Below are 14,225 nucleotides of genomic sequence, written 5' to 3'. Positions count from 1 at the left end.
TAACAGAAAGCAAAGGCTTGGGAGCTGGGCAGGCTGATCATCTTCAATCAATAAGGTGTGCAGCCTTGGCCTGCGTTTGGCCCATTTTACTGTTCAGGAGTTACTCGTCACTGTCTCATCAGTTAGCTCATGCTCCATTCACCACATGTCTACACCAGACACAAGCAATTGGCTTCATAATACATTCTAGAGAAAAGGGGAATCAGAGCAGTTGTACGGAGATCATACAGTGATTGTGGGAGGCAACAGCACTAACCCCAACTAAATCCTATAGACCACCTTACGACCTTATGCACCACATATATCCAGGTGGCCACAACCCATGGGAACCTCCACTGTCATGAATACAAGCACCTTCCTGTGCATACACTAAATCAGGGTGAAAATGGAGCCCAGTCAGGACATACAATAGGGATTTACCAAGGAGAGGCAGTGGTAGTTTCCCCACTGAGGTTCAGGTAATCGTGTATGTACACGACTGATATAATCAATCATCACCAGCTTTTAGTAGTGACATTTACTATTCTAACTCTGAGCTAACAATTAACGTGGAAAGAACATACATTGGGGGAGGGTCCAATTTACTATTTAACTCCATTGTAACAACCATCTGGGAAAGAGCATGCAAGCAAAGGGGAAGTCATATTTAATATTATAACTCTAGCCTAACAAACACTGAGCAGAGTGCATACATTGAGGGAGTTAGATTTACTATTATCATTCCAGTCTAACAAAGATTAGGGAAAACACAAAAACAAACACAATCCCACACAAAATAGGCATCACAAATTGTTTTAATATAAATAAATAATTTAAAATGTATATGGAAATAAAAAAAATCTTCAAAAATAAATGCAGAAAAAATTAACAAAAATATAATTTAATTTAATTTTACTGCAATTGTATTTATATAGGACTTACTACACCTGACAAGGTGTTAAAGTGCTCTAATAAAGAAATAGTAATTCAAATAAACAGTATCCCTCAACCAAAACCAACATAACACGAAACATAAAAGAGTAATAAAATATTTTATGATAAAAGAAATATTTATTTAATTATAATTTGTTTTTTTTTAAATACCAAACACTAACCACCTATTCCTAAATATACCTCACAAAACAAAGAATTATAAAATAAAAACCAAATAAAAAAGTAACAATGATTAATATACATTTTAAAAATGATTCCCACCCGAACATCAAACCACAACACTATTCTGAAATAAATTACATAACATGCTAGTTCACAAAAAACATATATAAATCATTTTTATAAAATAACATTATTTACACATATAAACATGTTAAAGATTAGCATAATTAATACAGTAAGCAAATATTATCAATTTACACATATTTTACTTAAACACTACCTTCCCATTCCCCCAATATAACCCACTACCCACAATTAAAATGTATTAAATAATTTAAAAAATCCCATGACCTACCCAAATCCTCATTTAAAAATAATTAAGCATGTAAACAAATACGAAATAAAAATATGGAATTAATCAATGAAAAAAACCTACCTACTTACTAAACATTACTGCACTAATTCAAATTAATTTAAAATATATTACACAACATAAATAATGAAATGCAAAGATAGTGAAATGCAACAACACACCTTTATAAAAATATTAGAGTAAACTATATTTAAAACTTCGATATTATTGTAAAAAAAATCAGGAAAACATTTACTTACATTCGATGTGTTTGTCTACAATATATTTGTCTTCACAATGTTTGGCACATGATATTAAAGTCAAATGGTATTTTTGGGCCAACATTTAGGGTGACTACACAATCAAGTCCTACGTTTGACAATAGCTTTAGAAAAGCACATCCGTTGTAACTGCTTTTTATGCCTTCAATGTACTGTAGCAATAGATAGCAGACGATCAGCACTTTGAGAAAGCTGAGTTAGAGTCAGTTGAAAGTAGTCAGAACCGTCAGGCAGGTCTACAGTGCATAACTGCTAAAGTTATTGGCAAATGAGATGGGAAGGGGCCTACGATGAGACTATTTCTGAGACTACTGTGAGCATAGAACCATGAGAGCAACCCCTTGGGGGTATCCTATTGTTAACTTTACTGCATCTTGTTCCGACAAGAAGCTGAAGAGAGCTAAAAAAAGCTTCAGATGGATAAACTCTGGTTAGATAAAGGAGGCTTTCAGGTTAGAGGCATGTAAAGGAAAAACAAATGCAACAGAAATGGAAAGACAGCTGGAAGAGTTGAATTTTGCATGTGAAGGCTAAAACCTTTCAATTTGAAACTGTTAAACTAGCATCTGCATCAGTAATGAGCACTGCATCTCAGACTCTCACCCCACAAGTTGTAAACTCCCTATGGGCCTAATTCCCAACTACAAACTAGTGGGCTATGTAATCAGGTGTATTAAAGGCTTTGAATTTACATATGCCACACAACACTTAAATGATAGGGGGAAGCAGATTTTCTACTTAGCAGACATCCCTTAACGCTAGATGGATTTGTGATGAAATTGGATGACAGCAATAGACATCAATAGGTGCAAGTCTAAGTGCATGAAGGATGCTGTGATTAAAATATATGAGTTGACCCCTGCTAAATAATACAAAATATTTAGGAGCGTTGATGGTGAATGTGAACATGAAGCTATTTATGCATGGCATTTATCTTGGATGGAATTGCTATGTAAAGGGGAAGAAGGGGACGAAGGTAATCACCTTTAAGGGGTTGTTTAATCTTAGTTAATCATCTTTTGAGTGTTTGCGCAGAAGAGGCGCATTTGTCTTTTGTTGATTTGCAGATCGCTGATCTTAAGCAATTTGAGGGGGAAGCTGAAAATGGGTTGTGAACTGAGTGGTCCAGAAGAACCTGGGTAATCAGATACAAAAATGCCATTCAGACAAAAGTAGTCTTCAGCAAACCCACGCTTTTTAAAGCAACCGTAGTAATTTCCACATGACTGCACGGGGGAAACCCTAAGGAGAGATGATTTTTTAAGACGGGTGGCAAAGCTGGGAAGAGTGGAGGTAGTTGAAAGGTGCCCAAGATCAATCTTAAGGATGGATGCCACAATTATGGGACATAAGGATAAATCAGTCATACCTGCTCATACTTTAACTGCCCAGACCTTTAACCTATTCTTCAGTTTGGGTGAGAGTTACAATAGCAGCCCCTTAGAAGTGGAGTCAGTCTCTGAGGAAGGGTGTCAGTGCAAGAAAGGCATCAAACTACACATCCCTCCCATCTGCCAAGACTAAATGGCACTATGTTAACTAACCTGCCGGACACCGAGGAAAGGCGATGGTCAATACATATGAAGTAGACCACCAAAGGTTACTCGGAGTCTGCTGTCAAGCTGTTAATACTACTGGCGAGTGTTTTAAATACCTTGTTTCCAATGCCGAGCAGATGATAAGTGGACAGACAACTGAGGCACTGGCTGGGTTAAGGGAAGACCTCAGCATGGACTAATTGTTGGCAAATGACATTAGATGTTTGTGTCCTGCAGGTGCTGTAATCACAAACCACAAGCCACGACCAGGTATACTTGAGGAAAGAGAAGATGCTCAGAGAAAGCTTCTGTGCAGAGACACAGATGTGTCTGGGTCAAGTCAGTGTATGACAGGTGTGCCTGTGATGCAGTCTGTGCTGACTATCTCTCTCAATGAGAAGATAGAACGACCGATAAGGGGCCCAGTGCTGAATCTGAGAGGACTGTTAGAATTTCAGGAATCCCTAGAAGCTGCAGATCTTGGCATAGGTGAGTTAGGCAAAGTTCATTCAGAGTGCCCTGTTCTGATAGGATTGCGTAAGAAGACACTGGCCCAAGCATAAGGTTGTGACGTTGGTTGATTCATTTTTGGTATGAAGTTGGGCTGCTCATGCTTGGCTTTGAATTTCAAGCTACAGTGAAAAGAAACTTTCATGCAACTGGCCAACGAAGTGACTTGCGGAATCCCATGGTTACAAAAACATAAAGACGGGATTTTCTCCCATTTTGGCTGGTCTGGATGGGCATGAAAATTGCACTCTTTTACCTCTCTTGCCCAACTTTCCAGATGGAAGATAAGCCTGGAGAGAAAACAAAGGTAGCCTTATTACCACTGCCAGTGATAGAAGAATCAGTCCCATGGATTTCTTAATGACTTTTGGGAACACCTACATCCAGTGGTTGTGATTACCCAGAAGTAGTTCCACTAGGGCGCATGACTGCCACTGTTGTACTCTCCTAAGCCTCTTTTAAGAAGTTGGTTTCCCAAGAGATGGGTTTATGATAGTAGAACACACTTCATGTAAACTTAGATAAAGGTCAGATCGGATGAGTTTGGCATAACTTGTAAGCTGTCTACCTCATACTATCCGATGGATCAGGTTGGATGTGCAAGTAAACTCTCAAGAGCTTGATGTGTGCTTAGGAGCAACTACTAAGGAAGTTGATCTCCTCCTGCTATGCTTGATTTTCAAATACTGGGATTGTCACAGAGGCATATAAGCGTCCGCGGATTTAAACCTTTATATGGACAGTGTATCTGCGGTCCGCTAACTACCTTGAAGGAGACAGATAAGTTACTTACCTGTAATCCTAGTTCTCTTCCAGGGGTATACTCATCAAAGTCATAAGCACTGAATGGTCCCGCCCACGTGCGGGATCCTGGAGCAATAGCCAATAATATGCATATATCTACATATATATATATATATATATTTATATATATATATATATATATATATATATATATATATATATATATATATATATATATATATATATATATATATATATATATATATATATATATATATATATATATATATATATATAAATATACATAAATACCCATATATATAGATAATATGCATATACATATGCAGCCTGAAAATACAGTATCAGGCTCCAAAACTGCCATTATTGCATGTAAAACTTTTACATTTGACCAAATAAAGACATATAAGTCACCATATATGATATATGTAAAGAAGAAAACTGCCCTGAGTTTCTTTGAAACACACAAACTTTATTTTCAAAGGTAAACACAGGCAGGACCATAGAGGCAGATTTAGCCTAGACAGGCTGCATAGAAAGCAATTGAAAAATTGGTGCTGTGCCTTTAAGACCTCCAGGAACCCCCAGGCTCCCATCATGCACCACAGGTGACAGTTAGGTCATTTCTTTTGGGCGGCGTAAAACAGTGTAATCACAGCATGGGTAACAGGTACATATACAGGCCTGGTATTCGTCCGGGGAGGAGGGAGGGTTGCTTGTGACTTTGATGAGTATACCCCTGGAAGAGAACTAGGATTACAGGTAAGTAACTTATCCATCTCTTCCAGGGGATACTTATCAATAGTCATAAGCACTGAATAGATTAGCAAGCCCATGCCCATACCCTGCGGGCGAATACCAGTCTACCAATACAATTTACCAACAGATATTACCCAAATAAATTTCTCAGGGATGCTTGACCAAACTGAGCATCCGCCTGAGTGTCAGAATCAAGGCAGTAATGGCGTGCGAAGGTATGAACCCAACGCCATGTGGCTGCCTTACAAATTTCGTGAATTGGTACATTCCTAAGCATTGCTATTGTAGCAGCTTTGCCTCTTGTAGAATGTGCTCTCAGCTTGCCCGGGAGCTGCTTTTGTGCCAACTGATAAGATAACAAAATGCATGACACTATCCATCTAGAAATGGACCTTTTAGAGGCAGGAAAACCTGTATTCAATGGACCATAATTCACAAATATTTGGTCAGACTTTCGTACACTCTTTGTTTTATCAAGGTAGAATTTCAACACTCGTTTCAAATCTAAAGAATGCAGCGCTCTTTCAGCCGGTGTGTCCGGATTGGCAAAAAAAAGTGGGAAGAGTGACTGACTGGTTAATGTGAAAATCCAAGACCACCTTAGGGAGGAACCTCGGGTGAGTACGTAACCTCACTCTATACGCAAGAAAAAAAAGATAAGGCTCTGTAGAGCACAAGGCCTGTATCTCGCTTACCCTGCACGCAGAAGTGATTGCCACGAGAAAAGCAGTCTTCCATGACAGGCGTTGCAGGGAAGCTTTATGAATGGGCTCGAATGGGGGACCCATTAGTTTAGATAGGACAACATTCGGCTCCCAGGGAGGAGAAGGAGCCCTAACAGGAGGATAGACTTTCTTGAGACCCTCCAGGAAATCCTTAATAACTGGCATTTGAAAAAAAGAAGCCTGAATGGGAAACTTTCTATATGCTGTTATCGCTGCCAGGTGAACTTTTATGGAGGAATACTGTAAACCTCCTTTGCCAAAGAGAGTAAGTATGGCACCAGTACCAGTACCTGTTCTTGACCTCTAATAGGGTCAGTACACCACATGAAAAAACGCTTCCACTTAAAAGCATAAGACTTTCTTGTAGAAGCTCTCCTAGCCTCTTTTAAAATCTGCATGCAGTCCTGTGAGAGGCATAAATGTCCCTATTGGATCAGGAGCCATGCTGCTAACCTCAGGGACGGCAGGTTGGGGTGGAACACCTTGCTGCTCGCCCTGGTCAGCAGATCCGGATGACATGGAGCCTCCTGTGTGGTACTTTGGATAGGTGAAGGAGGTCCTGATACCACCAATGGCGAGGCCAATCTGGAGCAACCAGGATCATGTCTGTCTTGGACTGGTACAGCTTCCTGATCACCAAGGGAATGAGTGGAATCGGTGGAAAAGCGTAGAGTAATGTCTCTGACCAGTCTATCCACAGAGCATTCCCAGAGGACCCTGGTTGCGGGTACCTGGAGGCGAAGACACAGCATTTTGCATTTTCGGCGTCCGTAAAAAGATCGATGTCTGTTGTACCCCAGTTGTGGAAGTTGTCTTTTACCACTTCTTGTTTTAGCACCCAGTTGTGTTCTTCTGCGAAGTACCTGCTTAGGTTGTCCGCTTGAACATTGAGGACGCCCGGCAAGTGAACTGCAGATGTTCTCATATCTCGTGCCAGAAGCCATTTCCAGATTGCCTGTGCTTCCAGCGACCAGGGTCTGGATCTTGTTCCTCCCTGCTTGTTCAGGTAGTACATCGTTGTTGTGTTGTCCATCTGAACAAGCTGAGAGGTCGATGTTATTGACGGAAAGAACGCTTTGAGAGCTAGATGTACAGCTCTGAGTTCCAGCATGTTTATGTGGTATAGTTGCTCTTTCTCTGACCACATTCCTTGGATCTGTAATGATCCCATATGAGCGCCCCATCCCTGAAGAGACGCATCCGTCACCAGAGTTTGTTGAGGCATGTCTTCTTGAAAAGGGACTCCCATGATGAGATGAATCTGTTGCATCCACCATTTTATGGAGAGTCGGACTGACAGAGGTATTGATAATCTGTCCTAACAGCGATTGGAGATTTGGGACCACTGATCCTCTAGAGTCTGCTGTAGAGGTCTCATGTGAAGCCTGGCGTTTGGCACAAGAAAAATACATGAGGCCATAGACCCCAGTAGGGAGGAGATCTGCCTGGCCATGGTCCGAGGTGTCCTTTTGAGAGTTTGACACTTGAGGAGAAGGGATGAGAGTCTCTCCTCCGAAGCATACGCTCTTGCGTTGACTGAGTCCAGAGTTGCGCCTAGATAGTATATCCTCCGTGTTGGATTGAGGATAGACTTCTTGAAGTTTACATGTAGACTGAGCCGATGCAACTGATGAATACAGTGCGCAAGATGTTGTTGCAGGGGCGTGGGAGACGCACTCTTGAGAAGCCAGTCATCTAGGTAAGGGTAGACGAATATGTGCTGCTTCGTCAAGAAAGCCGCTACTACTGCCATGCACTTTGAGAAAGTGCGAGGAGCCGACTTCAGCCCGAAGAGCAGGACTGTGAATTGGAAGTGGTTTGACTGGATGCGAAACCGTAGGAACTTCAGATGCTTTGGAGAGATTGGTATGTGAAAATAGGCACCTTGAAGAACTATGAAACACATCCAGTCCCCTTGATGTAGCAGCAGTATTATTTGGTGTAATGCCAGCATCCTGAACTTTTCTCGTAGAATGAATTTGTTGAGACGTCTGAGATCTAGTATAGGCCCGAACTCCTTGTTTGGACCGGTTCTTTGGGACCAAAAAGTATTGGGTGTAGATCCTTTGTCGATGTTGGTGCCATGAGACTTCCTCAATGGCGGTCTTTAAGAGTAGAGCAGACCCCTCTTCCCTCAAGAGATTTATACGATGGGTGACAGTCTTTTGAGGAGGAATGGAAGGTGTAGGGGACTTGAACTTGATGGTATACCCATTCTTCACAATATTCAGAACCCACTTGTAAAAACGTACACTTCCCCCCACCGGAGTGGGTAACAGAGATAGGGGAACCAAGCACTCACTGCTTTTGTTGCTGTTGCTTGGCAGCAGGTGTGGACTTTCTTGAATTGCCACCTCTTCCTCTACCAGGACGTCGCTGGGAGAAGTGTGACCTTCCTTGATTTTGTTGCGAGGACCATTGAGGGATTTGTACCCTCTGTTGGTTTTGTCGTCGGTCGTAAGGACAGGACCGTCGGATGAAGTCTTTCCTCTTCTCGAGACCCACAGCTTTAACTGTATCAAGCACGGTTTTCATTCGAGACATTTCATCATCGGCAGGAGATCCGAAGAGTGATGAATGGAAGGTGTAGCGCTTAGAGGCCCCGGTGGCTATAACGCGCTATACAAATCAAATAAATAAATAAATAAATAAATGATTCATTGAAAAGAAGATTAGGAATACGATGCTGTGCTTCAGGTTTCAGCCTCGTCAGTCTCAGCCAAGCTGAGCGTCGAGCACAAATCCCATGAGAATAGCCATGTGCAGCTAGATCTGAAGCATCAGTTGCTGCACTAATCACTTGATTGGCTACTAGGCCACCTTCATGCAGGGTTTCAAGGAAGTCTTGTTTGTCCTCTTTTGGGAGCTTTCCGTGAAGCGTGAAAGGGAGTCCCATAATGAGCGATCATATCGACCCAGCAGGGCCAAGGCCCTGGCTACTTTCATGTAGGAAGCCGAGGTAGGGCACATTCTCTTACCTACAGAGTTCATGGCCTTATTGTCTTTATCTGGGGGCAAAGATGATGATGCTGCCCCTGTCTGATTCTTTCATGCCCCCGACACAATAACAGAGTTTGGTGGAGGGTCAGCCCTCAGAAAGAAGGGATCATTATCAGGAGCCTTATATTTCTTTGTTATCCTAGATGGTGTAGCCCCCACCGATGCTGGAGTGAGAAACTTCTGTAGAGCAGGCTCCAGCAAACCAGACACTAGAGGAAGCAAAGGTCTGGAGGAAGACTTCTGAGGCAGGGTTTCAAATATCACGATGTCTTGGTGGCGGAGACCGGCAATTTGAACGTGGAGTTTAGCAGCCCCACGGCAGAGAACCTCATTAAAGGTTAGAATATCATTGATGGGTGATTTTCTGCTTGGAGGAGAGGAGGAAAGAGTCAGAGAATAGTCTGTCTTGGAATCCAACGACCCTGTGGAAGACCTACAGCTTCGTCTTCTAGGAGATTCGGTGACGTGATGCTCTACTCCTAGGAGAGCGTGATAATCGTCTTCTCACCGATGGGGACCTTCTAGGTGTGGTACTCTTGTGTCTCCCCGAAGAATGCACTAACTGGATCAAAGGTGACCTTGATCTTGAAGAAGACCGTGGTAGATTAATTCTGCAGATCTTCCATTCTCTAATATCTCCTATCCATCTCCGTGAGAGATTGGTTGGCCGGGCTGGGGACGGTACTGGGGAGGGCTCTTGAGATACTTGCACGATCTAAAGCCCAGGGGAGGAAGAAGCACTCACTAAAGTCACCACCTGGGCGTCACACTTCGAATGGTAGTTTGACGTCGCCCTAGGTCTCTTCGCTCGAGGAGAAGCCGATTAAGATCATCTCGACGTCGATGGATCGACGTCGAACCGCGACCTCTTGACGTCCTAGGTGAGCCAGACTTGGACCGTCTACGCGTGGATGACAACCTCATCCTCTGTCTCTTCTCACCTTGTCTCGACGGCGAGGGATGTCTCGACGACGAAGGATGCTTCTACGGCAAAGGATGTTTCGATGTCGACGGACGTCTCGACGGCGATTTCGATGCTGACTCTGACCACAGAGGTACCTTGGATAACGATCTGTCCCTCGACTGGGAAGGAGACCGATGCCTTCTTTTTTCACCTCTTTCTTTGCACTCTCTAGAATGAGAAGAGGGCTTTTTTTAATGATGCTCTTCTCGCCCACTCACTGTTTCCTTTCCTCTCTCTTATAAGGAATGCAGCTTGATCTTCCCCCTCTCTCTAAGGGTTCTCTTGGAAAACTTGCTGCAGTGGTAACATTGATTTGGCTTGTGGGATTAAGGCAAACAAGCAATACAGACCGAATTAGGGTCTGACTTAGCCATCTTTTTTGATAAGACAAAATAGCCATAAGTCAGAAAAAATTGTTGAATTAGACAGCTAGGGACTAAAGACGTCGAGTGAAGTCAGAAAAATGATCTTTCTACCAGAAAACAAGTGATAAAATATCACCAACTGGCGAGCTCAATGCTCCAGGATCCTCACAGAAGGAGCCGGGAAAAAAACTCACCTGTGGTGCATGATGGGAGCCTGGGGGTTCCTGGAGGTCTTAAAGGCACGGTGCCAATTTTTCAACTGTTTTCTATGCAGCCTGCCTAGGCTAAATCTGCCTATATGATCCTGCCTGTTTTTACCTTTGAAAATAAAGGTTGTGTGTTTACATATATAATACATGGTGACTTATATGTCTTTATTTGGTCAAATGTAAAAGTTTTACATGCAAAAAAGGCAGTTTTGGAGCCTACTACGATGTTTTTCTGGCTGTATATGTATATGCATATTATCTATATTAATGGGTATTTAGGTATATATATATATATATATGTAGATACATGCATATTATTGGCTATTGCTCCGGGATCCCGCACGTGGGCGGGACTATTCAGTGCTTATGACTATTAATGAGTATCCCCTGGAAGAGAACCCGAGATCTTCTACGATTGGTGTGGTAAATTAATGTTAGGCAAAATGCAATGTTCAGGTGAGCCATGAGCTACTGAAAGAATGGTAAGAACGGAAGATGACACATAATGTACAGCAAGAATGACAAGAGGTCCTGATACGAAATCTGTATTTCTTATGGTTCTAGAGGACACAGGGAGGGGATCTTCTTCTATTCCGAAGAAGATCGGTGTAGGCAGTTGCTTAATTGACAGGGTTTTACCACATAATCAGGGTGAGGCCAAACCACTGTCAAGATGAGTTGGCTGTGATCCTGGGAACCAGTGAAAAATAACAGTGAGCCTCTCCACGTTCCATGTGGACAGACAAACAGTGGCTCACTTGATTAAGTTTCATCTCTCCAGATCTGGCATCTATACAACAATTCTAAGGCATAATCTCACTGATGTCAGATCTGATAATGGTTTGGCAGCACAACATCAACACTGGGAATAATATTCCTGTAAATAGCAGCATCCATAGAATGTCAGATAAGGTCCAGGACTGCATCATGGCAAAAGTGGACATAATGTAGACCTTTAAGGTAACTGAGAAGTGGTGCAGTCCTTGGGTAAGCCTAGTGTTCTTGGTAACTAAACACAATACCATTAACTTGGTTTTAGATGGGCGACCACTGTCTCAATGAGGTGGCCAAGTCTGTTGCACATACAATTCTCAAGGCGCATGAGCTAGTGGACAAGGTAGATGTTAAATTGTTTTTGACCACCTTTGATCTGATCAGGACTACTGGCAGTTTACTCATTACTCTAAATATGCATTTGGAAGCCCAGTAGAACTATACCAGGCCCAGGTTATGCCACATGGGATAAAGAACACCCATTCCACCTTTCATAGGTAGAGGGATTGTAGATACATGCATATTATTGGCTATTGCTCCGGGATCCCGCACGTGGGCGGGACTATTCAGTGCTTATGACTATTAATGAGTATCCCCTGGAAGAGAACCTGAGATCTTCTACGATTGGTGTGGTAAATTAATGTTAGGCAAAATGCAATGTTCAGGTGAGCCATGAGCTACTGAAAGAATGGTAAGAACGGAAGATGACACATAGGGCTAGATTCCGATCCGGTAAAAAAAATCCCCCGCACGATTCGTATTCGTAGCCGTTTCCGTACGACTCGTAAACACACCGTGCGACCCGGCGAGTACGATCCGGACCGGGTGATCAGGACGCTATTCGTACGGTCCGCGTCAGGTCAGGTCCACCTTTTATAGGTAGAGGGATTGGCATCAGTGCCAGACTGAAGATCTTTGTGTTGCCTTAGACATCATAGTGGACCTTCGCTGGGACAATTGGCTCACCTGAGACGGACTGCAGATGCTCTTCAGAGGGTGAAGCTCACATTTAAGGCAAGGAAAGCACCAAATCGGGCAGTCTGCTTTGGGAGACCTCACAATGAATCCCAACAAGGATAACGTGTTGTGAATAGCAAAAAGAGAACATGCAATACACGAGTAGCCTCCTGAAAAGAACTAGATGCTATAGAGGAGTCAAACATCAACTGGACATCACATCAGGTGATTTCCATTGAGGTGAAAATTAGTTATGAACCAGAAGGTTAAGCTCCAGGAACGTCAGCTGTCACAGATAGATGCTCTCATCACATCACCAGAGACAATACACTAGGAGCTGCAGTGAGACCTACCCAGAGGATGGAAGGGTGAAAGTCAGACAGCATGTTGAGAACAAAGAGCCATAGCACAAAAAATGCATCTGGAGACGACAAGTGAATCACCACAAAAAATATTGCATGGTTTGGACCAGTCAGGGTGCTACCAAAGGTGTGCGGAAACTAATACTAAACTCCCTGACAGTTTCGATTATCAGGGCCATCATGAATTGTTTCAGTCAGAGTTTGAGCCAGAAACATCCTGTGGTTAACAAGAGATACCAGTATTCAGTCAGTGATCACACTGGAGGTATAGGGTAGAACCTACAGACAGTGTAACCTGCTAGAGAGCATTTAAAGGGTAGTGCCTGAAAGCATGCTATTCGTCTGATGAGAATATTAAGCCTGTGAAAGACTAGCTTTAAACGTCACATTGAGGTAGGATCCCTGACATGGAACAGCACGGCAGAGCGATTCCGCAGTGAAATGATATCAAAAAGACTACAAGTGTGGAGACACACACAATTGGAATTAGGCTCAGATTTACAAAGACATTGTGCGGGGTTTGCATTACGTTTTTAACGCAGACCCCACACAAAGTGTTAGATTGCTATTTACAATCCAACTCAAATCATGATTTGCGGTGGATTGTAACACAAAGTAACACAGTGCAGCCCAATGCACTGCCGTGCGTTACTTTGCGTCGAGTTGTGTTCCATTGCTGTTGCATGGGCATTTCCATGCAACCACCTATGGGTTTTGTCGCAGATACCCATCGACAAAAAATTGTAGACCGGGATTTGTACCAAAATCCAGTGCCTCCCTGAATCATGCATACTGAGGAGAAATATTTCCATTCTCCTCGTTTTTTCCTCGATGTATTTGTGCTGCATTCTACAGCACATATTTTAAGAGGAAAAGGCCTTAAAGATTCGTTTATGTACAGGAATCAGATGTCATTCAGCCATTTTCTGTAAATTTCCAGTGAACCTCCTTTTAAGAGTTACAGAGCTTATTTGTTAACCATATGAATGGCAATAAACCACTGATCTGACCGAAGGACTTCCAGACAATGACACATGCTCTGGTCATCTGCTACACCTATGGCGGGAATATCCTCCAAGCAGGGATTCTTATAGGCTTTCTGGCTCGAGTCAGCTGTGTGACTCATCATAATTGCCATGACATTGGATCACCTCTTCAACCTCCCTTAACTGCATCTCTTTGGAGGTCAGCCTCGCCCTTAATACTGTCAAATCACTTCCAAGGCTCTCATTCCTCAACAACCACCATATATGTGGCGTTTGACGTACTGGGTACCTTTGGTAGATACTCGGGCCTGGTCATTAACTGGTCTAAGTCCTACCTCTACGTGCTGCGCGGAGACACTCCGCGTCTCCCTAGGGGCTGTGCCATACAGGTCTCGCAACAGGGCTTCAAGTACCTGGGCATCTATATTTCAACGGATGCCCGGGCACGATACGCGAACAACTTGCTCCCTCCTCTGGCACGCCTTCGGCGTGACGTGGAGGGTTGGAAAAGATTGCCGCTGTCCCTGTTGGGCCGTGCGGCGTTGTTCAAAATGATGTCCCTGCCGAGATTCCTATATGCGCTTCA

At 43.0% G+C, this 14,225-nt stretch overlaps 1 protein-coding gene across 1 annotated transcript in view; it reads right to left on the bottom strand.

Moving 5' to 3' along the window:
* COLEC12 (collectin subfamily member 12) overlaps positions 1 to 14,225 on the bottom strand; it is a 567,105-nt gene that overhangs the window by 148,428 nt on the left and 404,452 nt on the right. The window lies entirely within an intron of this gene.

This window comes from Lissotriton vulgaris, chromosome 4_1 (assembly GCF_964263255.1).
Source record: "Lissotriton vulgaris chromosome 4_1, aLisVul1.2, whole genome shotgun sequence".
NCBI classification, from domain to species: domain Eukaryota; kingdom Metazoa; phylum Chordata; class Amphibia; order Caudata; family Salamandridae; genus Lissotriton; species Lissotriton vulgaris.
This window is presented reverse-complemented; position numbering and strand designations above follow the sequence as displayed.